The following is a 27,413-nucleotide window of genomic DNA, read 5'->3' as shown; positions in this document are numbered from 1 at the left end:
GATGTTTTTTTCCTGTTTTTAATGATTCAATATACGAACTTTAAGATGCAATCATAGCTTTCAATGAACTTGTCTGCCCAATGTCAATTTTTCTTGATTTAAAATATGATATTTAAGCTATTTTCAGAAAATGTCAAAATACAGATGTTTGCACCTTTTTCAATACCATTTTAGCCTTATATAAAAAAAAAATCACAACCTCAACATCAAAATATAAACTTCAAATACTGCTAAATTATATGTTGAAATTATTGAAATTGTCATTTTCATAAAATTGCTGCAACCAAAAAGTAGACATTTTCCAATTTTCATGTCTGATTTCATCATAAATTCCTAAAAAAAATGGCTGCATGTTTCCATAGCAATCGTTCAACAAAATTAAAAAAATAAGCTTGCAAACTTTATTTCAATCTTAGCTGCCTATTATATAAAAGGAAAATACTTCTTCTGATTAAAAGTTTTTTTAATTCATCAGTATTGATATGTTTTAAACGCTAATTTGCTTTAAATAAACTTTTGTCATTTTATTTCAACGTCATTGAACATACACATAAGCGATATTTTTTCAATTATCCCTTTAAAGAACAACTAACATGTTTGGCAAAATTCCTGAAACAAATATAAATTACATAAAAAGCGGTCATACAGATGCCCGTATATATACTTTCAAAAATACCACAAATTATTGTCCATTTTTTGTAAGCAGTTGAACATTTTTGCTTGTAATATGGTTTTCAGTCTTATCCCAATTTCTGTAAAATCCTTTTTCTCAACAAAAACCTAAAAAAGAAAAAGAAATTGTCGTTAAATTATTACATTTCTAATTACAAAAATAAGAAGATGTGGTATATAAAAGCAACAGTAGTATGCCGCTGTTCAATAGTCATTAACTGATTAAGGGAAAACAAATCTGGGAACAAACTAAAGCAGAAGCAAACACATCAACTATACAAAGAACACGACGGAACAAAATAGACACTTGCCTGCAACAAAAACTAACGTCAACATACCTAGAAACTGACTTTTTGATAAAAACTTGCATATTCCTGACTTGTGTACATTAGATTATAAGAAAGAATCGTGTGAACCTGGTTTTTATTGCTATTCAAACCTCCAGCTTATATGGCAATGGTTATAATTGCCAATGTTACAACTCCCCTTCAGAGACAAAATAACATAGACGTTAACTTTAACTATGACTAAAACCAATACCACATTGTCAGCAATAAAAGTCCCCCGAAAGTACAAATGTTAAAAAATTGAAGCGAGAAAAATAACCGCCTGATTTATGTAAATGAACAATGAACGAAATATGAATATGATATTCAGCAACAGAAAATAACCACTGAAAAACAGTCTCATGACTTGGGAGAAGCACATATATGGCGGGGATTAAACATGTTATTGGGCGCCACACTCTCTCCCTAACCTGGAACAGCGTTGTACATGAACCAATACAACACATGAACACACTATTAAACTTAGTAGAAAATGCTAAACTCATTAGATAAAACAAAACAAAAAACAGCAACCAACAACTAGAGGCTCTAAAGAGCCTGTGTCACTCACCTTGGTCTATGTGAATATTAAACAATGGACACAGATGGATTCATGACAAAATTGTGTTTTGGTGATGGTGATGTGTTTGTAGATCTTACTTTACTAAACATTCTTGCTGCTTACAATTATCTCTATCTATAACAGTACTTTCTGTGGAAAATGTTATTGAAAATCTTCAAATTTTAAGAAAATTGTTAAAAATTGACTATGAAGGGCAATAACTCCTTAGGGGGTCAATTGACTATTTTGGTCATACTGACTTATTTTAAGTTCTTACTTTGCTGTACATTATTGCTGTTTACAATTTATCTCTATCTATAATAATATTCAAGATAATAACAAAAAAACAGCAAAATTTCCTCAAAATTACCAATTCAGGGGCAGCAACCTAACAACCGATTATCCGATTCATCTGAAAATTCCAGGGCAGATAGATCGTGACCTGATCACCAATTTTACTTCCTGTCATATTTGCTCTTAATGCTTTGGTTTTTGAGTTATAAGCCAAAAACTGCATTTTACCCCCATGTTCTATTTTTAGCCATGGCGGCCATCTTGGTTTGTTGGCCGAGTTACCGGACACATTTTTTTAACTAGATACCCCAATGATGATTATGGCTAAGTTTGGTTAAATTTGGCCCAGTAGTTTCAGAGGAGAAGATTTTTCTAAAAGATTACTAAGATTTACGAAAAATGGTTAAAAATTGACTATAAAGGGCAATAACTCCTAAAGTGGTCAACTGACCATTTTGGTCATGTTGACTTATTTGTAGATCTTACTTTGTTAAACATTATTGCTGTTACAGTTTATCTCTATCTATAATAATATTCAAGATAATAACCAAAAACAGCAAAATTTCCTTAAAATTACCATTTCAGGGGCAGCAACCCAACAACCGATTATTCGATTCATCTGAAAATTTCAGGGCAGATAGATCGTGACCTGATCAACAATTTTACTTCCTGTCAGATTTGCTCTAAATGCTTTGGTTTTTTAGTTATAAGCCAAAAACTGCATTTTACCCCTATGTTCTATTTTTAGCCATGGCGGCCATCTTGGTTGGTTGGCCGGGTCACCGGACACATTTTTTTAAACTAGATACCCCAATAGTGATTATGGCTTGAGTTTGGTTAAATTTGGCCCAGTAGTTTCAGAGGAGAAGATTTTTTCTAAAAGATTACTAAGATTTATGAAAAATGGTTAAAAATTGACTATAAAGGGCAATAACTCCTAAAGTGGTCAACTGACCATTTTGGTCATGTTGACTTATTTGTAGATCTTACTTTGCTGAACATTATTGCTGTTTACAGTTTATCTCTATCTATAATAATATTCAAGATTATAACCAAAAACAGCAAAATATCCTTAAAATTACCATTTCAGGGGCAGCAACCCAACAACCGATTGTCCGATTCATCTGAAAATTCCAGGGCAGATAGATCGTGACCTGATCAACAATTTTACTTCCTTTCAGATTTGCTCTAAATGCTTTGGTTTTTTAGTTTTAAACCAAAAACTGCATTTTACCCCTATGTTCTATTTTTAGCCATGGCGGCCATCTTGGTTGGTTGGCCGGGTCACCGGACACATTTTTAAAACTAGATACCCCAATGATGATTATGGCTTAAGTTTGGTTAAATTTGGCCCAGTAGTTTCAGAGGAGAAGATTTTTCTAAAAGATTACTAAGATTTACGAACTAGAGGCTCTAAAGAGCCTGTGTCGCTCACCTTGGTCTATGAAAATATTAAAGGAAGCAGATGGATTCATGACAAAATTGTGTTTTGGTGATGGTGATGTGTTTGTACATCTTACTTTACTGAACATTCTTGTTGCTTAAAATGATCTCTATCTATAATGAACTTGGCCCATTAGTTTCAGTGGAAAATGTTGGTAAAAATTTACAAATTTTATGAAAATTGTTAAAAATTGACTATAAAGAACAATAACTCCTAAGGGGGTCAATTGACCATTTCGGTCATGTTGACTTATTTGTAAATCTTACTTTGCTGAACATTATTGTTGTTTACAGTTTATCTCTATCAATAATAATATTCAAGATAATGACCAAAAACAGCAAAATTTCCTTAAAACTAACAATTCAGGGTCAGCAACCCAACAACGGGTTGTCCGATTCATCTAAAAATTTCAGAGCAGATAAATGTTGACCTGATAAACAATTTTACTCCATGTCAGATTTGCTCTAAATGCTTTGGGTTTTGAGTTATAAGCCAAAAACTGCATTTTACCCCATGTTCTATTTTTAGCCATGGCGGCCATCTTGGTTGGATGGCCGGGTCACCGGACACATTTATCAAACTACTAACCCAAAAGATGATTGTGGCCAAGTTTGGATTAATTTGGCCAAGTAGTTTCAGAGGAGAAGATTTTTTTAAAAGATTACTAAGATTTACGAAAAATGGTTAAAAATTGACTATAAAGGGCAATTACTCCTAAAGGGGTCAACTGACCATTTCAGTCATGTTGACTTATTTGTAAATCTTACTTTGCTGAACATTATTGCTGTTAATAGTTTATCTCTATCTATAATAATATTCAAGATAATAACCAAAAAGAGCAAAATTTCCTTAAAATTACTAATTCAGGGCCAGCAACCCAACAACGGGTTGTCCGATTCATCTGAAAATTTCAGGGCAGATAGATCTTGAACTGATAAACAAGTTTACCCCATGTCAGATTTGCTCTAAATGCTTTGGGTTTTGAGTTATAAGCCAAAAACTGCATTTTACACCATGTTCTATTTTTAGCCATGGCGGCCATCTTGGTTTGATGGCCGGGTCACCGGACACATTTTTCAAACTACTAACCCAAAAGATGATTGTGGCCAAGTTTGGATTAATTTGGCCAAGTAGTTTCAGAGGAGAAGATTTTTGTAAAATATTACTAAGATTTACGAAAAATGGTTAAAAATTGACTATAAAGGGCAATAACTCCTAAAGGGGTCAACTGATCATTTCAGTCATGTTGCCTTATTTGTAAATCTTACTTTGCTGAACATTATTGCTGTTTACTGTTTATCTCTATCTATAATAATATTCAAGATAATAACCAAAAACAGCAAAATTTCCTTAAAATTACTAATTCAGGGGCAGCAACCCAACAACAGGTTATCCGATTCATCTGAAAATTTCAGGGCAGATAGATCTTCACCTGTTTAACAATTCTACCCCTGTCAGATTTGCTCTAAATGCTTTGGTTTTTGAGTTATAAGCCAAAAACTGCATTTTACCCCTATGTTCTATTTTTAACCATGGCGGCCATCTTGGATGGTTGGCCGGGTCACCGGACATATTTTTTAAATTAGATACCCCAATGATGATTGTGGCCAAGTTTGGTTTAATTTGGCCCTGTAGTTTCAGAGGAGAAGATTTTTGTAAAAGTTAACGACGACGACGACGGACGACGACGGACGACGGACGACGGACGACGAACGACGACGGACGCCGGACGCCAAGTGATGAGAAAAGTTCACTTGGCCTTTTAGGCCAGGTGAGCTAAAAATGGTTAAAAATTGACTATAAAGGGCAATAACTCCTAAAGTGGTCAACTGACCATTTTGGTCATGTTGACTTATTTGTAGATCTTACTTTGCTGAACATTATTGCTGTTTACAGTTTATCTCTATCTATAATAATATTCAAGATAATAACCAAAAACAGCAAAATTTCCTTAAAATTACCATTTCAGGGGCAGCAACCCAACAACGAAATGTCCGATTCATCTGAAAATTTCAGGGCAGATAGATCTTGACCTGATGAACAATATTACCCGATGTCAGATTAAAATTTTGCTCTAAATGCTTTGGTTTTTGAGTTATAAGCCAAAAACTGCATTTTACCCCTATGTTCTATTTTTAGCCATGGCGGCCATCTTGGTTGGTTGGGCGGGGCACCGGACACATTTTTTAAACTAGATACCCCAATGATGATTGTGGCGAAGTTTGGTTAAATTTGGCCCAGAAGTTTCAGAGGAGAAGATTTTTGTAAAAGTTAACGCAGGACGACGACGGACGACGAAGACGGACGACGACGGACGCCGGACGCCAAGTGATGAGAAAAGCTCACTTGGCCTTTCGGCCAGGTGAGCTAAAAATGCAGACCAGATGTGGGATGGTAATTAAACACACTACAACAAAAAAGAATCTACAGTATAGATCTAATAGTATTCGCTGTTTCTGGCAGCTAGTTTAAAGCCAATAACAACTAATAAAAAATCGTGAATCTAAGACTCGAGTATCAATACGTTCACATCCAACATTCATTATATTTAGTGTGGAAACCTCATAAACAATCAGGCTACGTTCTTTAAATCCAAAACGTCACTTAAGACACAGGCATAGAGAACTAATTATATTATATAAACACCGTATTATGGTGCACAAAAAATATCATCATCTAAAACAACAGGAAATTTGCAATAGGGAATGAAACATCTTCCTTTTTGTCGTAAGTTTTAGTTTAGTCTCCCGTGTAAAACTGGAATATCTAAATTTAGAAAAGGACAGTTATTACTGTTTATATTTGATTAATTGAAAGCAAGTATCTTTGGGTAAATTAAGGTGGTACCTAACACTACAGGGAGATAACTCTGTAAAGTCAGCTAAACGTTTTAATTACGTTGTGTTGTAAAAGGAATATTAAGCTTCTCAATGATCAAAATTGGTGTTTGTCAAATTGCTATATAACCAGTGTAATTTTTCTGGCAAAACGGTTGGTTCAAAAAATTTAAAATTTTTATATTTTTGTTAAAGTGTCAAAGTAAATACTTTGATAAAATTTTATGAAAATTAAACGAGCCAAATTAATTTAGGTGAAAGTGTTGGGTACCACCTTAAGGCAGTATAGTAAGAACACTCTTGATTATTCGGGTCTATATTAAGTTTGTACATAAACTGTGATTCGTGACAGTACAAGAACAAGTTTGCTATTAAAGGGGTGCAAATGGTGACCATAGAATTATACACAACGTACAAATAAATGTTATCAAGGAGAAAATTATTCGCCTAAAAAATCTCATCATATCCTCCAATAAGTTTATCTAGCAAACTTACAATTTTAGTTTGAGAAGAAGGCTTTGAATGAGTTGCAGCAAATCTTGCAAATATATTTCTTATTATACTTTTCAAACGACCATTCGATTGAATAGGAAAACTTATGTCTGGTAAGATTGTATGGAAGTGTAGTGCAAAAAGGCAAACAGTCAAAACTTTTAGCAGAATCAAAATGACATTTAAAGTACGTATTCATATAAAGTATGCAAAGACTTTTTCACAGTCCAAACACAGTTAGCTCAACTATTTTCATATATTTTATTTCAATAGTTAATGATAAGTTCTTTGATAGTATTTAAGGAACTTTCTGGTTAAAAGCACTAAATGAATGTACCCAATTCATAGCAGGGTTCTTCAAATGTTCAAAAGAGACCTTACGCTGTGGTGTGCTTTTGATATGATTGTTTACTATTTGACTGTCAGTGGTGCGCACTAACCTGAATGTAAAAGCATTATCAAAGATGCAGGACGATATTTTGATTCTTTTCGCCAAACATTTTCAACATCTCGGTTTTAAACAACTAGTATATTGAGTCCCTCCGTATTAAGATAGACATATAGTGATCATCTCTAAAATTCAACGATTGACAGTCTCCAATTAGAAGCGTATTTTTTTTTTTTTTTTTTTGCTGTTTTTTTTTGGGGGGGGGGGGGTGTTTGTTTATGTAGCAGTTATTCGATACAGCATGGAATAATAACTTATGTCATGATACAAATGTTTTAATTTAATTTCACATCACCGACCTTTTTAACGAGAGGAATGTGAATTTGTAACTGCAGTATATAGAAAAATGACATACCGTAACCTTTGTTATGTAAAAAGATAGCCAGCAGTATTGAGATAAGAAAACAGCAGTCCACATGTCAGTAAAACAACGGATACAACATGGAGAGTGTTTGTCCTTCCAGGCAACATGGAAATATCTGAAAATATCATTAGTCATCTGAGATTTATTTAGCAATTTTCGGTCGGTTAACGGCCTTCGCCAATGGGCTTACAAAACCTCAGTTTTAAAAGGCCCAACATTACAAAATGGTTCGATTAAAGTTCGGTAGTGTTAAGCTAATAGATATGATTTGCATAGAAAAAAATGTATGTTTATAATGGGTTAAACGTTCCCATTTCTGAAGATTTGATAAGTCTGAATTTTGAATACATATAACTATGTAAATTTATCGCCCAGAATTAAAAACGTAAATCCTGGTGGATTTAGAAATACCGAAAGCAACATTACTTAATCTTAGAAATCTTTATCTGAATCAGTCAAATGATGAAGTAATAGGTTTAATTTGACTGTGACTTTAAAAGTTTACTTCTTCGCCTATACTTTTTTCATTGGAAATCCTTATTTTCAAAACGAAATTAGAATTAAGAGTAAATCAGTACAAAATCTGTACTTTGTATAAATGTTACAAAATCAATACAAAAGTTAGCAAAAAAATAGTTTGTTGAACAAAATAAGCTTTTAAACAAAATACAGGAATACAACCTCGCCAGTAATGATCCACATTAATTTCGGTTTTATCAAGTCATAAAACTTTTAAATTACCTTTGCATTTGTCAACGACTTCTTCATCAAGAACGATTTCCTCTAAAATATAGCACTTAACATGTAATCTGTTTACACAAGAACTGCCCAGGTTTAAACTGATACCAAGAGATGCCATATACAATGGACCGACCATCGTGAAGTTCCTGTCAAATGGTTTATCGATACTTTCATCCTTTAGGGGAAAAAATGAGTGCATTACTATTTATACAGAAACGTCAGTATGGTTGAAAAGGGTAATTGTTAAAGCTAGGAAAGAGTGCAACTTGTCATTGTACAAAAAAGTGTCCTAACATTGCTTTACTTGACACATTCTTCGTGGTTCAAATAGTTATCAAGGTACCAGGGTGATAATTTAGTATAAAAGTCTTGAATATTGAACATAACGGATTTTTATTCAACATATGGCTGTCAGTGTCAATAGCACTTACCTTGTTACAACACTTTTTAGTTTTAAAGACTGTTGTTTGTCTTTTTGTCTTTTTCGTTTTTTATATGTTTTTGTCATTATGTTTTTCTTTGAAAAAAGTTACTCTTGGCTATCCCAATGGAATCTTCCGCATCTCTTTTACTTTTTTATTTTTTTTATTCAAAATTATTTAAGTTTGAAGTATAAATGCAAAGAATAGCAATGCCTACTGATGCACTGTCCTTATCGTCTGATTTACCCGGAAGTACTTTGAGTTATTTATGTTCTTTACCACAATTAATGAGAAAAACACTTATGTCATCAATTGGATTAAGTACAACTTAAGTTCCATTTGGGCGACAAATAAAAAAAATATAACGCGGTCGAGCATGACCACAAACATTTGAAAGATTATTTCTATTTACTTATTATAATCTGTAATAGAGAACCCAAATCACAGATGCTAATTTTTCAATGTTAAACTTATGGAATTAATCTTATGTTTGTATTTTTACTTACATTTAAAGTTAAAGTACAGTTTGGCTCTGGAAAAACCGCATGGAACCTCAAATATAAGTCCACATTGTTTTCCAAAAAAGTGATGTCCTTATCCACTTTTCTAGGTAGCGCTATAAAAGAAAACGAAGGAATAACATCCCACGGCAGCAAACAGAATTGTTGCTACGACAATTGGAAGATGGGTCCGTATTTTCTTAATTCTGTCTGAAAACGCAACATATCAAAAGAAAGTTAAAACAGTAGATTTCCAAATGAATAATGCAGCTTTTCTAATATAGTCTTGATTCTCGTCTTTCCAATTGGGGTTAGTTTTTATTATCAAAACTATTAAAAATGTTTAACTACTAACCACTCATTAACTAAATTTACAACAACCAGAACACATAATGTGAACAGAATTATGCAAATATCTGGTACCATTTCTACATGTTCTACATCACATATGCCCGGTGAATATATATGCTGTTGTAACATCTTAAAACTTGGTGTATTAAATTGAAGTTTGTGAGAGAGAAAACAAAACCGAAACTGTCATAGAGATAATCAGTCAACAAATAGGAATGCGCTCAAAACGTTTTAGTCAAAATAAAGAGTGCATTTCTTTCTAACCAAACTTTTGTAAACGTTGTGTGGCGTTTGTTGCTGTTTTCTAAACGCTCCAAAAGTAGAAACAAATACATCGTTTAATCAATGTTTACTGACCCTGTTTGAACTTTCAATAATGCATGCACATATTGTTGGTAAACAGATTTTTTATAAACTATTTTTGTCAAAATATTCCCATTTCATTATCCTTGATAGAAACAAACGATGCACACGGCTAAGCGCGCACATGTTTTGATCATTTGTTTCTAACATACGTTTGCAAAGTTAATATAAACTTTGACAAACTATGCACTCGCTAGAAATGCGTCTGGTAGAACACACGCTACATTTGTTTAAAACCTTAATATAAGTTTTATAGGTTTCCAACTTGTGTTGCTTTGAATCTGTAGGCGTAAATGGATTATGAGAAATGAGAATAAATAACGTAATTGAGAAAAAAGAGTCATAAACGCGAATTTTAATATTATGGGTATTCAAGACAAGACAATGAGTTATGCGTCTATTGGACTGCGGTGGGTATGCATTGTGTTTTGGAATGTGAAATTTCTATCAAGGATAATGAAATGGGAATATTTTGACAAAAAAAAACACATTGATAGAAGTAAGTAGTTAATATAGCTTTGTTGACAAAATGAGTAATAAATATTAATCTCTCGATGAGTTGTCTTTAAAAGCCATTTACAGCAGTTTCCGCAATTAAACTTATCTTTTTATCACATAATTCTGACTAATACATCTTATTAGGAATGTTTAAGAAAATCAATATATGACACCAGCCGAACGTTGTACCAAATTCGCTCCGTCCCCTCAAAAAGTTTCTTGGATAGATTATGTTTCAGAAATGTATATCTTGTATCACAATCTATAATAATCATAACAGTTGTTGTTGTAAGATGGTTGTGTTAACGAAAATTTTAACAGTGTTTTGGTGTTTTGTGATTGTGACTTTGTGATTTGGAATAAATAAGTAAGAATTTAAATCTTCAATTTGTCTGAAGAAATTAGGTGTCAAGAAAATTCAGACAGGAAATATCAAATACAAATACAGCTGATGTGCATGAGTATATAGTAAAAAATAAAGGTGAATTTACCTACGTTAAAAGAATCATGCTTAATAGATTAATTTACAAATATGAGATATGATTTTCGAAGACTTACATATGAACAAATCATTGCTGAGTGATAATTTGGTGGAGTTTTGCAAGAATCCGTACACACATGTATAAGTTTTTTCCAAGTAATTTTCTGTGAAATTATGAACAACGAGTCTGAAACCACTAGTAAAAAGTTCTTCTGTATATTTGGAATCATTAATTGAATATCCATTACGTAACAATAATGTGTCATCCAAATCCCACCTTCTTGTAACATTCTCTTTAAAATTTTCACCGATCAGTTGGCACTGCAATACAGCTCTTCCGTAAAACACAATACGTGCGATGATGCAAATATTAACAAAAGCTAAAAATACAAAAAAGACATATTAAACCAGTATCCATATGTTGCTAAACAATTGAAAGATTTCCCTTTAAAGTCTAATATTTGTATCTCAAATCTGAAAAATGGAAATGATCTGCAGTTAAAATTCAACAATGTAACAAACAAATAAAAAATGCAATATCAAACTTTGAACTTTCAAATGTCCCAAGTTCAAGGTCAAAAGGTCACATTTCATTGAAGGTCTTGGAATACTTAAGGTGGTACCCAACACTTTAACTAAAATTAATTTGGCTCGTTTAATTTTCTTGAAATTTTGACAAAGTACTAACTTTGACGTTTGACAAAAATATAAAAATTTCAAAAAATTTGAACCAACCGTTTTATCAAAAAAATCACACTGGTTATATAGCAGTTTGACAAACACTTGTTTTGATCATTGAGAAGCTTAATATTCTCTTAACAACACAACGTAATTAAAACGTTTAGCTGATTTTACAGAGTTATCCCCCTGTAGTGTTAGGTACCACCTTAAAGGATGATAGCTGTGACCGTTAAGTTACAGTAAATGGGCTTTTTCACAGATTTGTTTAAATTTTGTATACACTTTTGGTTATTTAAACTGTATCTGAAAATCAAAAAAAATCATACCTCTATGTATTTATTTCCCTTAAATATTACGGATTGCATTCTTTCAAAATATGTGCCCATTTATATAGAAAGCAAATGCACTCAACAAAAAACGTCCTTAAAAAAATTTAAATCATCAAGTTTTCAATTTTTTCGTTTATAATTTTTTCTTAATAAATTATAAATCTGTTGATTCAAAAATTCCCTTTTTATGGACCTAAAATGATAATGATGGTGTACTTGGTGAAAAAATGCACAAAAATGTCGAAATAATCGTAATATCATAGCGTTGTTGACCCTAAATTGACAGTGTTTTTACTGGGGACAAGGTAGTGGATTTTTTAATTCACCAAAAACGAAGTTGGTGACCATATGATTATTTTATTTTATCACTAACAACAACATAGTTTTTTTTAAGAAAATTAAATGGAGTGAAAATATAAAATAACTTAAAGCTAAATTTACGAACTTGATTTAATGTGATTTCTTTACAAATGTTCACCCATTTCGAAAGAATTCAATCAGTAATATTTCTGGAAATAAAAGAGATAAATGTATCTTCTTTTCGATTTTCAGATAGAATTCAACGGGCCCGACCGATGTGCAAAGTTTTACCAAAATAAGTGACATAGCCCATTTACTGATCATTGACCTTAAAGATATTCACAAAATACATTACCTTAGCGTTGTAACTTTTGAACAGATGGTCGGGCAGTTTGGAACTTTTAAATGTATGAAATGTAAATCTCTTGGAGAGAAACATTCGATACATTGTATGTATTCAATCAACAGGACCATGATCCTCCTTATCTATGAAAGTTAGCATCATCGAAAAAATGTATCGCCACACCAACAGCCCTAAACTAAATACTCCTTTCCAAAATGATAGAGAAAAGTTCTGGATAAGGAATAGGTATTGCAATGCAATATGGTTGCAATTATAACACCAAAGGAGTAGGAAATGTGTCACGTCCAACATGTAGTGAGGTTAATATAATGATCTTATTAAATACTACCTTAAGACACCAACGGTGTCATGGATAAAAAACATTATTATCAATCTAGTGTAAAACAAAACAAAACAAAAAAAAGTCTTTCAAATGTTGATTTCCCTCTGGAAGCTTTGATGACCTTCTTTCACATCTGCATCATCCGCTAGGGTCACATTACATTAGAACTATTTTATCAACACTGCCGCTTAATTTTCAAAAATGTTTGAGAGATAATTCACTTGACAAAAGAGGCATAACTATAATTTTTACAATATACAGACTTGTCAGTATAGTTTGTGATGTAGTTCCTTTCCGTCTTTTTAAAACAGTAAGATCGGAACCATTATCTAAGTAAAAGAGGAAATTCCTTCTTGTTCAATTTTACCAATAAAGGAATTGATTGAATCAACGTTCTACATCATAAGCAGGTAACATCTAAAATTCCACATTATTTTCAAAATTAGTCTAATTATAGTATCCTATATTTACACCAAAACCATTTCATCCAAAGTATAACACTATTAATAAGCATTACAGGATCTTTATTTAAAACAATCCCTAAAATACAAGTTGACGTGTGACTGTTCCCACTCGCCTTATATTTGCAGCCACTTTGGCCATGTTATTACTGGGGATCTTAACATAATTCAAGCATTAACATCTCCGAAATGTGCTATCCCATTGTCAAGAAGAAACTCCGGTATACTGATCAATTGTTCATCTGTGTATCATATTTATCATTTCGTTAACTATTATTATATTAACTATATATGATTTCCCAAATTAATAGATTAATAGTGTATGCTACCATATGTTTATGTTAAAAAGCAATTTGGATTAATTATTTTAGACGATTTTTTAATTTCACATTGGGAATGGTCAACAGGGTTGAAAAATTCAAAGTTTTGATAGAAATCATTTTAAAGATCGAGATTTAAAATTATCCATAATATGTTTCCAGTTTGTTTAGAATCGACACATGGTTAACAGCACTTCGAGAGACGACCGTTTTTTGCAGTATATCTGAATACTCTTTCCCTGCAGACATTTTTTTTTTTTGTAAATCTAATGGACAATTCGTAAGTCAAACATGAAGATGAGCCGGAAATGTAAAAAGTGAAATCACAAAAATACTGAACTCCGAGGAAAATTCAATCAGAAAGTCCCTAATAGTTAAAAAGTACCTGGATTATAATTTTATACGCCAGACGCGCGTTTCCTCTACATAAGACTCATCAGTGACGCTCAAATCAAAATAGTTAAAAAGCCAAACAAATACAAAGTTGAAGAGCATTGAGGACCTAAAATTCCAAAAAGTTGTGCCAAATACGGATAAGGTAATCTACTCCTGGGGTAAGAAAATCCTTAGTTTTTCGAAAAATTCAAATTTTTTAAACAGAAAATTTATAAAAATGACCATATAATTGATATTCATGTCAACACCGAAGTGCTGACTATTGGGCTGGTGATATCCTCGGGGACGAAACGTCCACCAGCAGTGGCATCGACCCAGTGTGGTAAATAGTTATCAAAAGTACCAGAATTATAATTTTATACGCCAGACGCGCGTTTCGTCTACATAAGACTCATCCGTGACGCTCAAATCAAAATAGTTAAAAAGCCAAACAAATATAAAGTTGAAGAGCATTGAGGACCTAAAATTCCAAAAAGTTGTGCCAAATACGGTTAAGATAATCTACTCCTGGGGTAAAAAAATCCTTAGTTTTTTTCGAAAAATTCAAAGTTTTTTAAACAGAAAATTTATAAAAATGACCATATAATTGATATTCATGTCAACACCGAAGTGCTGACTACTGGGCTGGTGATACTCTCGGGGACGAAACGTCCACCTAATCACATGGCAAAATCATATGACAAAACCCATAAAAAACAAATGGACCACAACTGTCATAATCCTGACTTGCTATAATCATTTTCAAATGTAAAAAATAGTAGATTGAGCCTGGTTTTAAAGCGCTGAACCTCTCACTTGCACGACAGTCGCATCTAATAATGTAAATGATGCCTGAACAAAACAAACAGACACAATAGTTTAAATGTCACAAATAAAGGTAAAAAGTCTAATTCGGTATGTCACATTCGTAAAACGGGAACGGGATTGTAGTTACGACATTAGAAACATATCCGATATCATCTATATAAGAGGTATTCCATAACTGCCAACCAACTCGTGATGGCGTCCTTAAAATTGACGTAGTAATGATTTCAGCTTCCCAATAATTCCCTACTGGGAAGCTGAAATCATCTCTTTTGTCGAAAATTTTTGTTTTCAACCGTCAGCATAGTCAAGTTCTAGATATAAATCCTAAACAAGTAGCAAAATCAAGAGCTCAAACACATCAAACGAAGGGATAACAACTGTCATATTCCTGACTTGGTACAGGCATTTCCTATGTAGAAAATTGTGGATTGAACCTGGTTTTATAGCGCTAAACCTCTCACTTGTAAAACAGTCTCATCAAATTCCGTTGTATTTACAACGATGCGTGAAGAAAACAGACATTATAAATAAAATAGTTAAAATATGGGTACAGCAGTCACCATTGTGTTATAATTTTAAAAGAAACAATGTTACAAAAAAGCACAAAAGCATCTATCAAATCAAAAACACATTGATTGCTTCTCGTATCTGACGTCAGAAAATTTATACGTCACATAGGAAGTGAGGCTTAGGTTTCCGATACAAACACGGTAAGCCCTCTGATTTGCTTTTCAATGTAATGTTCATTGAAGCATACCCCCCCCCCCTTTTACATGACGTCATTCAAAGAGTAAAACCACAAAAATACTGAACTCCGAAAACGCAAAGTCCCTAATCAAATGGCAAAATCAAAGGATAAAACACATCAAATGAGTGGACAACAACTGTCATATTCCTGACTTGAAACAGGCATTTTCAAATGTAGAAAATGGGGGATTGAACTTTGTTCTCTCATTTTTATGACAGTCGTATCAAGTTCCATTATTTTTACAACGATGCGTGAACAAATCAGACATAATCGGTAAAATAGTCAATATATGGTTACAGCAGTCATCACTGTGTTACAATCTCAGGACAAACAAACATGTACAAAAAACACAAAAAGCATCTATCAAAATTGTGTTTCAAATTGGTGAAGCGGACAGTACGCCGAAATTTATTATCATTTTAATATAATAGAAACAAAATCGAAGTCATAGAGGTTAAATAAAAAGATGATTGATTTGCTTATTTTTTTCATGAACTTCAGTAGTCCGAGATTACTCTGACCTAAATCAAACGCCTGTTTTGCAAAACAGTCGTTGGAAGTCAGAGTAATTTTGGATTATCAATTCAGTGACTTGATACGACAGTCGGATAATGATACTGATTACTTTATTTCAAATCAGCAAATTGCAGGCTAGAATGGTTAGACAATAATGATTAATGTCAACCGGAAGATTCTCCCATGTCCTCGGGGAATTGAAAACTTCGATTCTTTCGTAGTAGTGGTGAGCATCTGAGACATACTTATCGGAGAGTTCTAACAACCTTGAATCGCTTAATCTTCAAGAACACCAGCCTTTAATATATACTGTGAAAATATGTACTCTATCATTGATATTCGTGAGAAGGATGTTCCGCGGAGAGAGATATAGATTTAACAAAAATATGATGCACGTGGACCCCCGACCGAGACGATTAACCAACATCACTATGGCCATGGCCAGTAAAAATATCGGGTCCGCAAAATTAATGTGTTTACAATGTACCACTAGCCCTACTTACTATTCTGTATACCAGTAAACTTCAACACTGGTAGTGGTAATTATAGGCCCTTTAAGCAATATATAAAAGTATAAAACATTTGATTTTAAGATTTATTTTTGGTCTAGAAAATTAAACGTGTTTTTTGAAGTCAGTGAGAGAACAATTATTTGAAAACCATAATGTGATTTATTGGACAAACTATTCATATTTACCTGTTACCATAGAGACTTATTTTACAGTATGGTAATAATGTATAGTTGTACTCATCTATTATGACATAGAAAGTCAGATGGTTAGTTCATTTCATTAAAACTAGTATAGGACGAACAATATCACACAATACCAGACCATAATTATTACGATTCCAAGCTAATTCAATCGTTAAAAAGAAAACTAATTATAAGCCAAGAAACCACACCTAAAAATAAGATTTGGTATGATTGATAATGAGACAACTTTCCACCGGGCTGAGACCAAATAACATAGCAGTTAACAATTAAAGGTCAGCATATGGCCTTTAACAATGATCAATATTCATACCGCACACTCCATATTCACACTCAAATAAGGGTGAATGCAAAATACTATATTTATAATGTTTATGAAAGGAAAATAGGTAGAATAACCGACTGAAAATTAAACACATATACTTGCTTGAAGAAATTATTAATAATATGGTACATGGTTTTATGGGTGAAGATAGTCCTACATATATGCCTTTGTGGCATTTTTTCACAGTTTTTTTATAAGCTGATATTTTCATGTTTTTTTAATATTTTTAAATAAGAAGCTCGATGGAAGCTTGTTAATAAACAAACAATACACTGAGTTCCCACTCAAAAAATATAATTTCCACTAAAATAAATATTTTTCGAAAAAAAAAATACCAAGTAACTTTATGTGCAGTTTTTATAAAGTAGATACCATAAGATGTAGAAATGTCTGAAGTTTAATTGTTTATTTGTCCATAATTATTGTGAGGTCCGTTTCATTTTCTGATGTGTTAAACACGAGTACAATTTTTACGATTTTTTTTTAGTTTGATTACTTTTCCAGATTTTTCTTTGTGTTCATCTCGTCAGAGAATTTTAATGAACATGAATACCATGGCTAGATAAACAATATAACTTTAAAATTTTCTACATCTTTTGGTATTTACTTGGTAAAAAAACAATCAAGTAGTTACTTGGTAGTATTTTTGTGAGAAAAAAAATTATAATTTGAAATGAGGACATTTTTGAGTCATTTTTAACGTTAGGAGAAAGCAATTTTTAATATTTAACACTACATGAATATTTTCTTTCTGTTCCATAGTGCTTTGATGTTACATTGATTACTTCTTTTTGATGATCTTTCATATATTTGCAACATTTCATATGACGAACATAGACTCATTTGTTGCTTTTGGTCAGATTGAATTTAAAAGATCAGAATGCCGAACTCGTATTTAACTGTGAATGTAAAACTAAAGGATATTTTGGAGGTATGCCAACTAAGAGATAAATATCAGTCAAAAATGGCGAGCATGAAAGCCGAAAGCAACGAATACTCATTTTAAGCAATTTCTTTAAACATTTATATTGGTCAGAATATTAAACATGTATTGAAACTATATGGGGTTTCTTGTCTCAGCATTTGTCAAGAAGTGTCTGTACCTTTCCGGTTACTATTCATGTTTTGTGTATTATGTATCACTTTATAGTTTTAAGACAGGTTGAACATAGACGACGAAACATCAAAACAGCAACAGATAATTTCCGATGCCAGCTGATTTCAGATAAGTCATGAATGATAAAAGAATGTTATAAAGTTCTAGTTTGTGTAACTGATTTGATTAAATGATTAACACATATCAAATTATTAAAATGCAGAAAAAAGATAAAAGTTTAATAATGATTGTTATGATGAAAATGTAAGTTTTGTTATTGAAATGAAAGTAAAGCCTGACTTGATGTACCGACACATGGGAAGATACAGCAAGTCCAGAGTTAAAATATACAGTACGTCACAGTACGTCACTGATCAAAGAGAATTGCACCAGTATCGATAAAAGAAATAAATTGTTCAAAGATATTGCATTGCTATAAAATTGGTACATGTAGTATTGTTTACGAGCAATTGCGGAAAACTGATATCCTTATTTCATACATAGAATGTATTTTAATTAACAATGGGGTTTGTCGTAGACATGAAACTATAATGCAGTTTTACATACCTCTTATTAAGTATCTTAATAAAGTACAGCCAACACTCAGTGTTGTAGAGTGAAAGTCCTTGGTGACTTAATCAGTTATTCCCAAGGTTAATAGTCATTGCACAAAGACCAGTAACAATTGGATTAATCTATTTGACTGATATGCCTTACACAACCAAATGAGGAGTATTTTTTTTAATTTTGTACAAATAATGTGTTTGATTGTCCTGTAAAAGAGTCTAGTCAAGTTAAGAAGAATTGTTTACTGAACCAAATGTCCAGTAGATTTTTGAAAACCTTGGAACCTTTGGACTTAATTTCATTTCAGCAGGCAATTGCGTTAAGCTCATTTTCATTTTATTCTATGATCATTCAAAACATAAGCATATCAGACTGGAAAATTGTAGTCCTCTCACCAAATATATATATATAATCTCTACACCACAATAACATGTATACATGTCTTAAATAATGGTTATCAAAGTAAGAAAAATAACAATGCAATTGGTCAATTGGCAAAATCATATTGACATAGCTTTATAAATACAATGTATCAAATGTTTGACATTAGCATTTACATGTTGAAATAGCACATTTCACACTCTGACCCATGATTTTTCATTCTTAAAATGCAATTAAATGGCCACTGGACATGAACAAAAACAAAAATTATCATCTTCTAGGAAGTCATCGGTAGTTTCTAATGTTTCCTGGTCTATTTGTTTGTTGATGTATGCATTCAACACACAACAAAACCTTAGGAAATATACTGGGTGTTAGCTTGCTGGAATAATACTAAAATCCAATTGATTAGGAAGCAGCATTTAAATTCGTATGACATCACGAACAAGGGTATGTCTGAATGGTTAGGATGCCAACACCCGATAAGTTGGGATGCCAGAATGCCCATATTTTGGGATGCCAGCATCATAATATGTTGGGATGACAGCATTCGGATATCTTGGGACGCCATCATCTGTATATTTTGGGACGCCATCGTCTGGATATTTTAGGACGCCATCATCTGGATATTTTGGGATGCCAGCATTTAGAAATGGATGCCATAATCCCATTATTGTAGCATGTCATCATCCAAATATGTTGGGATGCCAGAATTCCCATATTTTGGGATGCTACTATCTAAAACTGATTTGATGTCGTTATTCCAATGTGTAGGGTTTCTGCATCCAAATGCTGAGGTATTCAATATGGAATTAAAAGAATAAAATCAGCATCTATCAAAGGTGAAGATGCCATTTTAATATCTATCTTCTTATCGCAGACACCTTTTTGATAGATTCTATATACAGAAATGTATTTTTTTCAAACAAAACAATCTTATAACAACAAAAGCTATCTTTATAATCACGAGTGCATCCAATATCTTATAGAAAACAATAACAAACATTATGTAGTATCTGCTATTCATAGAAAAAAATGAATAAGTATGATTTTTTTGTAAAATTAGCATTTGTTGACACTAATAAAACAAAATGCTATATAGTGGATAAATAAAGGCAACAGTGGTATACTGCTCAAAAGTCGAAAGTCATAAATCGATTGAGAGAAAACATATCCTGGTTATCAACTAAAACCGAGGTAAACCCATCAACTATAAGAGGAAAACAACGAAACAACAGAAACGCTATAGTGCAACAAAAATCCAAACGACATTATAACACACATAGAAACGAACTCTCAGGTAATAACTGCCATTTTCTTGACTTGGTACATGACATTTCAAGACAAAAAGGAGAGTTGAAACTGGTTTTGTGGCTAGTCAAACCTTGCGCTTTTATGTCAATGTTAAATATAACACTAAAAGGGCAACACTACATGCCAGAACTGCAGTACAAATAAATGCAAGAACATTCAGGACAGAAAAATACAGAAATAACAATACAATAATACATTACGACATTCCAATATATAGTTATCAAAGGTACCAGGCTTTCCAAATATGGAACATGTTTATAACATTTTCTCTGAACATTGAAAATTTAGTAGAATACAACATGAATTGACCTTAGAAATTCCAAAAATGTCAAATGATATGTAATAGCATATGAGAATTAAGAATTTTAGTTCAGAACCCATTGCTAATAGTAAATGACAATTTTTTAATGACCATATTGATCAAACATTTCAGTAAATGACTGTTGATTGATCAATACTACAGTAAGTTGTTTCTGTGGTATTGACATTAAAACAAATGTCTGCATGAAGATTCTATGAAGACATTAATTTTTACCCGTTACATCATTGCGTCATTTCATGTTTTAGGCAGATATCAACCACTATGTAAACACTAGCCTGGCATCCGGCCCAATCTAGCTGAGCGTCGTAAGGGCCAGGTGGTGAACAAATACCATGTGATCAATTCAGTGCCAGTTGACTCTGAATCTAAAGTGACGCTGAATAAATATTTGCATAAATTTGATGTTTGATGTAAACCAGCAAAATTGAAATCCAATTCACACCTTAGTTATGTGAAATCTAAAACTTTTAACTTTCTCACCAGGCGATTACTGATAAGAATTAACCCTTTTGTGCTTACTAATTATCATCATACTAATAATTAGATACACTATACATCAATTCATAAAGAAAAATAATTACAGTCTAATTTTTACTAATTAATGTTAAACAAGAATTGATTGGATACAGATGTTAAACAAACATTGCGCGACAAAAGTAGTATTAACCAATCATTAACAGGCTGTATATTGATACACGCCTGGCTATACTGACAAGATTAGCCAGGACCCCAGATTATGTAAACACTGCATAAATTCAAACCACTCCCATAAATTGTCTCAAATGAACGTTTTCTATCTTAACTTTGACTTATAGTATATAGCGATTATTTTCCTGAGCATAACTGCAGTATTGATCAATCAACAGTCATTTACTGAAACCTAATGAAAAAGGGGGTCAATACTCCTAGATACTTAAATACTTAAATTGTTTACTTAACTCATTGTAAAAATTGAAGGAAGTCTTAAAAGCAGTAGGACTTATAAGGAAAAACCAACCAAAATTAATCTTGATATTGAAATGTATGTTCTTGTAGTCTGAAATATAAGTTTTACGTAGTTTTATGAAAAATAAAGGCAACAGTAGTATACCGCTGTTCAAAGTCATACATTGCAGTCAGTCAGAATTGAGCAGTGAATTTTGCAATACGAGTCAGATAAGATTGTTTTAATAACAATTAAACCAGGAACAAAAATAAAGCAAAACTAAAGGACTCCTGATAAAAAAATTTAATCTCTTTAAAATGTTTATCAAACATTAAATCAAAGGTTGCCTACTGAAGATTCTATGAAATTATAGCTGCATTATTGATCAATTAAAATGATTAATAAGCCATTACTGACATACATTGTATAATGAAAAGTCGGGCGAAATTCCTGTAGTTTTATTACTAAAAGCATTGTAAAATTGTGAAAAGTGTTAAAAGCAGTAGGAAAAACAAGGAAAAATTAAATAAAATTGATCTTAAGCTTTGATATTAATATTAAATAAAAGCAACAGTAGTATACCGCTGTTCAAAACTCATAAATCTATGGACAAAAAACTAAATCGGGGCAACAAACCAAAACTGAGGGAAGCGCATTAAATATTAGAGGAGAACAACGACACAACATTAAAATGTAACACACACAGCAACGGACTAAGCATTAGACAAAATTCGATGAGAATAACCAATATAACATCAAAACCAAATACATGAATTTGGGATAGAAAATTAATAAAGTATTCCTGTTCTCGAAAATTAAATTTTTGAGTATTTTCTATAAAATGCATACATTACAGACAATATAAGTTGAGCTGTGAATTTTACAATTATGCTTGCTGAACAAGAAATATGATTTTAACCATTTTGAGCCAAAATTTGCTTGTCTCTGATATTGCAATCAAAATTAAACATTAAAATGCGCTTCATAGTACACAAACTTAATGTTTCCAGAAAATCAGGGGTTATTTTTGGTAGTACTTGTCTCCTGAAAGGCATTTCTTTCTTATAAGACTTAAACATGGGTTGAACCTTGTCATGTAGATTCATGTACAATTGAGGACAACATTGTTTCTGTAAAGTTAAGCTTAGGATATAACGAAAGCTGTGAAAATTGAAAAGTTTGGTGGAATAGATAGGGATTTTGAATTGGTGGTCTAACACTTTGAAAGCGAAAACCCACGTGAAACCAATAGATCAGGAAACAATTGATTATTATTGGTGTTAACTGATCATTTGAAATGCAAGCAGTCACATTTCAACCTTTTTTAAAAAGTCACATATTGTAGAATTATAGCCTTATACCTAAATTTGAGCTATTTTAAGCTTTCCCAACAATATAATATACATTTATATAAAAAGGCAGATATTGTTATGAGTACACAGGAAGATGTTTTACAACTAAAAAAAAAGTCGTCATAAATATTTTATGAAATTATCTGATGTTTTACCTATAACATCATTGCGTCATTCCATATATTTGGCAGATAGCATCTTTTTATTTGTCTCAAATTAAAGTTTTCTACCATTACTGTTATTGATATATAGTAAGTGACAACTGTTTCATGACCATAACTGCATTGTTGATCAATTAAATGTCCATGACTGACCCCTGATAAAGAAACGCATGAAAATATTTGGTTGGAAGTTTAGGGATTTTGAATTGGTGGTCTGACACCTTCTTTTGACCAAAAATGGAGCATTTTACAATATTGGTGCAAACTATTTGGTAATACAATTGAAGACACTGTTAGATTTTGTTTTACATCTTCTTTGTTCTTAGAAATATTTGAAATTAAATAATTTTGACAAGATTGTTAAGAGAAGTTTTCAATCGTGTAGCATGTTTTTTTATATGCCATTCATAATAAATGGCTTAATAATTTCAAGCAAGAGGCAATAAATAACTAATGAGTATATAAATTAGCAATTTTTCATTTATGAAAATATGCATGTCCTGTTTTCAAATATCATAAAATATAGAATAAATTAATAAATAATTCAAATACCTTATCTTGAATAAAAATACAATGGGGAATATACAAATAAATGTGTTGCAGAAAATACTCGTGTAAGAGTTTTGCAATTATGTGTATTATTTCAACCAAATTCCTGATTAATATAACTTAAAAAGACCTTAATTGTTAATTAATCACAGATGAAATGACACTGATTTTACAAGTGAAGCAACAAAATTATACATATTTTATGTTGAGTATCTTTATTGAACAAAATAACGAGTCAGCTTTCTCACACAATGAACAGAACAAGTAAATGTATTGTTGTTTAAAATAGTTAATATGTTCATTGTTGAGGTCAAGATTTTTGTGTATGCAGTTTAATGTGTAATAAATATGATATACAATTTTTTTACCTCATCATGCTCAATATCAGAATAAATACCCCCTGTCATGATATATATTAACTGTGGTCAATAAAGATTGCATTTGAGGGGACTTGAATTAAATTAATACTTACACCTTTGAATCGGATTGTTTTAAAATGGTGATTTGTCTATCATACTGGTATTGTACAACTACATTTTTTTGACTAATGAAAAAACGGAAACAATAGAATTTCAAAAACGTGAGGGAATCAACTCTGGTATCAATACACACCTAGAACCAAATTTTATTTAATAACTTACAATAATATAGGATACTGATAAAACACTTTCATTATTTTTATAGTTTATAGTTTGCTTAGATTTGATTTTTTTTAATTTTCCACATCACTTTATTGATGGCAATTTAACATACATTTTGATTTACAAAGGATCTATATGCAAGTGTTTATCGTAAATAAAGAAGCTGTTCGTCCAACCTTTTTATTAATTTTAGGACAAATAACATACTAAAAGTTGGCAATTGATTATTAAAATGCTTTATACAGTTTCTGCAAAGAAACACATACTTATTTTCATGATGTGTTTTAAAGTCATAAGAAACCTCAAATTAAAAAAAAATAATGCATAACTCAATGGATAGTTTTCATTATGAAACTATTATTATACATTTACTTTTTTTCTGAAGAAAATTCTTCAAATTGTTCATATTTAGAAGAAATTTACTTTATTTTGATTGATTCCTTCCAGGAAGCAATTCCCCGAAATATTTTCCGTAAAGTGACCTCAGTGTGACCAATCTTGTAAAAATCCGGTGATCGCAATACGCATGGATGTCCTTAAAATAAACTATTATCTGATTGTACATGTTAACACGTGCTCAATATCCATGCTTTTTTTTTTTGTTGTTTGTTGACAAACAGGTGACAATCGTTAAACGTCGGCTTCAAAACACGAACTTTAATTATTTGCCATATTTTCACAACAACACTGACCGATTGAAAAAAAAATGACGATTATACGAGATTTATGCGAAAAAAGGATAAAATTGTGCACAGAAGACTGAGTTTATAATTTTTGTATGCATTGGTTCAAGAATTGGAATAACATGATTTTTCACCGGTCACTCGTTTATTAGGACTTTAATCTTAGAATTTGGGTCAACTCCCAACCCGGGGGAATCATAAATATCCAGTATGGCTGAATTAAAAATGTACAATAACACTATTAAAGGTCCCTTGATAACAAAACATGAAAGATTTCAAAGAAAACACCTCTCGTCTGATTAAGTCACCAAAATCAAACTGAAACAATTATGACACCATAAACCATTTCATTTGGGACATGCATATAAAGAATGAGGTGAGGATGTGCATATTTTACAAGCGATAAAAATCTCATCATAGATACCAGGATTGAAATTTTATATCGCAGACGCCCAATCCGTCTACAAAAGATTTATGAGTGACGCTCAAATAAAACAAATTGTAATGGTCAAATAAAGTACGAGATGCAGGAACATTGAGCACGCTAATACCATGCAGAGAAAATATAAGTACTGCATACTCTTTCTATATTTACGTGTCAATTATCCGGAAGATAGTGTCAATATCAGTAAGAATAAGTATTTGCTTTATTCATTTAACTTACCCATTTAATTCACCAAACAATTAACACTTAACAAAATAATTACAATAATTCAATATGGCGATCAAAAAACCATGTGCATTTATTTTCAATAATACTGAAAGGGAAGTAATCGGTTTTTTTTTATCTCCCCTGTCTTTTTCTTGTATGTATCACTGACTAATAATCATTGTACAATGTTGTATTTTATTTGTTATCGTTACGTCTTTGAAAAATCATAATAATCATTGCATGAAATTTTTCAATGATCGTAATAGACGAATTTACTGTTATCTATTATAAAAGTTGCGTTAGCAAAACTTATGATAAATAACAATTTTGCCGTTCAATGGAAACTATGTCTTAACGATACACCACATCATTACCTATGTAAATTCCTTCTTTAATGACTTAATACATTTACATTACCTTTAATAACAATTATCTAATGGAAAAGTTCCGTTCCTTAATTTGCACCAAATAAGTCAATGATATTGTCCAAAATGTACTTTAAACTTGGATATTGTTTATATCTCAAAACATATTCGAACTGACCAGAGAGTTTTTGTCCAAAATGTGATTAAAAATAAAACAGTGTGTTACTAATCCATGACAAATTAAGTGACGACTATTTGTGTTTTAACTTATCTGTCTCTGGTTTTCCGACAGAAAAATGTACGTCTATGACATTAATATATACTCACTTTTCCTTAACTGGTACTAACGTGTATCTGAATGTCTGAATTACATATTTCATAATGATTGTGTTATATATACGTTCTAATAATTCAAACCAAAAAATTGGCACCCGATCAAGATTTTAGTGACTTGCTAAAAAACAAACGAAGTTTTGTAAAATATTCTTTTCTTTACCTTTAATATTTAAATGTTAATTCAATAGATAAATGGATTTTATTTTACTTTGATACCACAAGGAAAGTAATGTATATATACCTATCGTGCATTCTATTCATTATGCATTATGAATTGAGCTGTGTGTAACTTATATTTGATGTATTTCCTCAGTTTTAGTTTGTAACTCCTGATTTGGTTTTTTTTTCTCAATCGATTTATGAATTTCGAACAGCGGTAAACTGCTGTTGCCTTTATTTATACGACACTATAATCTACCCGAATAATTGATCTATGAGGTGTAGGTTCTCTTTGAAGACATATTTGGGTTTTTTTTAACCAAAAATCTCGTAATCAATAATAAGGACAGAAAATGAACTGACATCCTATTTTTATATTATTTTCCAACAAAAAATGAAACATTACGTTGTTATGATTTGCTATTTCATCATTTGGATTAGTGAGGCTTAAAGCGAGTTCTTTTTAATCTTTCTTTATTGAAAAAGATAATTGGCACAAAGTTCTCTAAAGCTGACATCATCAATTTCCTTTATGTTTTAGCATTCATAGGAAACCCAATTGTGTTTCACCTCTTGCGAAATGGATCCAATACGCATATATAAGACAAACGTCAAGCATTAGCAGCAGAAGCAAAATTGGAAAATAATCCTCTTACAAAATGATTCACAGTATAGTGATATTTTTTAAACATATCTATTCCATTAAAATATGAATTCAGGTCCATATACGTTTTGTATTATTATACTACTTAACAATTGTTAATTTCTATTTCTCAGGAGAAACATACCGTCTAATATATCTTATGGTGTTTGCATATATCACTTGATACGTTA

General features: G+C 31.7%; 1 long non-coding RNA gene across 5 annotated transcripts; it reads right to left on the bottom strand.

The window, feature by feature from the left end:
• LOC143044960 (uncharacterized) lies at positions 1-26,517 on the bottom strand. Of its 5 annotated transcripts, none has more exons than XR_012968818.1 (6): positions 26,412-26,517; positions 10,873-11,175; positions 9,109-9,218; positions 8,181-8,355; positions 7,431-7,554; positions 1-780 (listed from the first exon to the last, which is right to left on the bottom strand). It is a non-coding gene; the product is annotated as an uncharacterized LOC143044960 (long non-coding RNA). The 5 variants fall into 5 exon arrangements; XR_012968819.1 differs by having other exon boundaries at positions 11,073-11,175; XR_012968821.1 differs by lacking the exon at positions 26,412-26,517 and adding an exon at positions 25,732-25,787.
• Positions 26,518-27,413: the final 896 nt, after the last annotated feature.

This window comes from Mytilus galloprovincialis, chromosome 9, assembly GCF_965363235.1.
Source record: "Mytilus galloprovincialis chromosome 9, xbMytGall1.hap1.1, whole genome shotgun sequence".
Taxonomy (NCBI): Eukaryota; Metazoa; Mollusca; class Bivalvia; order Mytilida; family Mytilidae; genus Mytilus; species Mytilus galloprovincialis.
This window is presented reverse-complemented; position numbering and strand designations above follow the sequence as displayed.